Genomic DNA, 3,398 nt, shown 5'->3' with positions numbered 1-3,398 from the left:
AAAAATAAATTCTGCAGTGACGCCATGGTGAATTCATAAATGGGACTGAAGAGAGAACGTTAGCTGGACTCAGAAGTTATTTTTATTTATTTTTCCCCCAGAAACCTGGTATTTAAGGTATACAAACTTCATGCATTTCATATATACAAATTTAGGAACATAGTGATTCTTCCCACCATACCCACGTACCCACTCCCACCCTTCTTCCTCCTCCCTCTCCTAGTCGCATTCTTATTTTTTACTATGATCTATTTCCAATTAACTTTATAAACAGAATATTAACTCTATACTAAATAAATATTTCAACAAATAGTATAATAGTATAAAAAAACTGTTCCTCAACAGTTTTTTTATTTCTCTTTTGATTTCTTCTATGACCCACTGTTCACTCAGGAGCATGCTGTTCAGTCTCCATGTGTTTACACATGTTCTGGACTCTCAAGTTGTCTATCTCCAGCTTCATTCCACTATGATCAAAGAATATGCATGGTATGGTTTCGATTTTTTTTAATTTACTGAGACTTGCTTTATGGCCTAGCCTGTGGTCAGTCCTAGAGAAAGTTCCATGCACTGGTGAGAAGAATGTGTATTCTGCAACTGTACGATGAAAAGTTCTGTAGATACCCGTCAGGACCATTTTGGTCTGTAGCATCAATTAACTTGTTTCCTTACTGATTTCTGTCTGATTGATATGTCCATTGCTGAGAGTGGGCTATTGAAGTCCCCAATATTATTGTACGGGAGTCTATGTCTCCCTTTAGATCCATCAACATTTCTTTTAAATAGCAGGTACCCTGTAATTAGGTGTGTATACATTTATTATTATCACATCTTCCTGTTGAATTGATCCCTTAATCACTGCATAGTGCCCTTCTCTGTCTCTTAACAGTTTTTGTGTTAAAGCCTATTTTGTCTGATATTAATATGGCTATAACAGCTCTTTTTTGGTTTCTGCTAGCATGGAATATCTTTTTCCATCCTTTCATTTTCAGTCTGCGTGTATCTTTGTTGGTGAGCTGTGTTTCTTGTAGGCAACAAATAGATGTGTTTTTTTTTTTCCATTCAGCCAGTCTGTATCTTTTTTTTAAAGATTTATTTATTGGCCAGCGCCGTGGCTTAACAGGCTAATCCTCCGCCTTGCGGCGCCGGCACACCGGGTTCTAGTCCCGGTTGGAGCGCCGGATTCTATCCCGGTTGCCCCTCTTCCAGGCCAGCTCTCTGCTATGGCCCAGGAAGGCAGTGGAGGATGGCCCAAGTCCTTGGGCCCTGCACCCGCGTGGGAGACCAGGAGAAGCACCTGGCTCCTGGCTTCGGATCAGTGAGATGCGCCGGCTGGATGCGCCGGCCGCAGCGGCCATTGGAGGGTGAACCAACGGCAAAAAAGGAAGACCTTTCTCTCTGTCTCTCTCTCTCTCTCTCACTATCCACTCTGTCAAAAACAAAAAAAGATTTATTTGACAGAGTTACACAGAGAGAGGAGAGGCAGAGAGAGAGAGACAGAGAGAGAGGTCTTCCATCCAATGGTTCATTCCCCAGATGGCCACAATGGCCGGAGCTGCACTGATCCGGAGCCAGGAGCCAGGAGCTTCTTCCGTGTCTTCCATGTGGGCACAGGGACCCAAGGACTTGGGCCATCTTCTACTGCTTTCCCAGACCATAGCAGAGAGCTGGATCGGAAGTGGAGCAACTAGGACTCAACTGGTGCCCATACAGGATGCCAGCACTGTAGGAGGTGGCTTTACCCAACATGCCACAGTGCTGACCCCTAGTCTGTATCTTTTAACTAGAGAGTTGTGGTCATTTACACTGGTAAGTAATGACTTGTCCCTGCCATTTTTCCATAAATATTCCTATTGTTTACTTTGGATTTTCTTTGTACCTTTACTGTGAGATTTTCTACCTTCATCTTCCTTCATAGTTATGACCGTGTTTCTGTGTGTAGCACATCCTTGAGCATCTTTTGTAGGGGTGGTGACACATGCTTTCAATTTCTGTTTGCTATGAAAGGTCTTTATTTCACCTTCACTCATAAATGAGAGCATTGCAGGGTACAGTATTCTGGCTTGATAGTTTTTTTCTCTTAAGACTTGGAATATATCTCACCATTCTCTCCTACCCTGTAGGGTTTCTAATGAGACATCAGCTGTGAGTCTAATTGGAAATCCTCTGAAAGTAATCTGGCATTTCTCTCGTGCACATTTTAGAATCTTTTCTTTATGTTTTACTGTGGAGAGTTTGACTACAGTGTGTTGTGGTGAAGATCTTTTCTGGTCACGTTTATTAGGAGTTCTATGTGCTTCCTGTACTTGGATATCCCTTTCCTTCTCCAAATTAGGGAAGTTTTTTTGTAATTATTTCACTAAAAAGGGCTTCAAATCCATTCTCTCTTTCCACACCTTCAGGAACTCCTAAGATCCATATGTTGGGCTGTTTGATAGTACCCTATAGATCTCCAACACTGGCTTTTAGTTTTCTAATTTTTTTGAGTCTGACTGTAAAATTTCCAGCAATTTGTCTTCTAACTCAGATATTCTTTCTTCTTCCTCACCAATTCTGTTGTTAAGGCTTTCCACTGCCTTTTTTATTTGTTCTATTGTATACTTCATTTCCAATATTTCATTTTTTATCTTTAAACTCTCAATTTCATGAAAAAAATTTTCATTCATGTCATATACGGATTTCTTTAGTTCATAGATTTGCTTCTATCTAATCCTACAATCAATTTTTTGAATTCTATTTCTCGCATTTCTTCAATCTCTTCATCTTCACATTCCACTGTTGAAATGTGGTTGCGTTCTTTTCGTGGCTTCACCTTGTCTCCCTTATTCTTGTTTCTTGACTTGCTACCCAGAAGTAATTTTTTATTTTTTTTAAGATTTATTTATTTATTTGAAAGTCAGAGTTACACAGAAAGAGAAGGAAAAGCAGAAAGAGAGAGAGGTCTTCCATCCACTGGTTCACTCGACAGTTGGCCGCAACAGCCAGTGCTGCACCAATCAGAAGCCAGGAGCTTCCTCCGGGTCTGCCATGTGGGTGCAGGGGCCCAAGGATTTGGGCCATCTTCTGCTGTTTTCCTAGGCCATAGCAGAGAACTGGATCAGAAGTGGAGCAGTCAGGACTTGAACTGGCACCCAAATGGGATGGCAACTTTACCTGCTATGCCACAGCTCCGGCCCCCAGAAGTTATTTTTCCAGAATGGACCAGCTCAATCTCACCCATCTCAAACTAATGTAGAGGAGAACAAGAATGCTCTCCATACATTTTTATTAGTAACTAATAATAGGCTAATGCTGTCTATTGGAGGATCAAGACAAAAAGCTGATTAAATTTATTAGGGTAGTTTTGACTAAGGAAGTCACTGCAGCCTAACTGATGATAATAATCACGACCATAAACT

Source organism: Lepus europaeus, chromosome 11 (genome assembly GCF_033115175.1).
Source record: "Lepus europaeus isolate LE1 chromosome 11, mLepTim1.pri, whole genome shotgun sequence".
NCBI lineage: Eukaryota > Metazoa > Chordata > Mammalia > Lagomorpha > Leporidae > Lepus > Lepus europaeus.
This window is presented reverse-complemented; position numbering follows the sequence as displayed.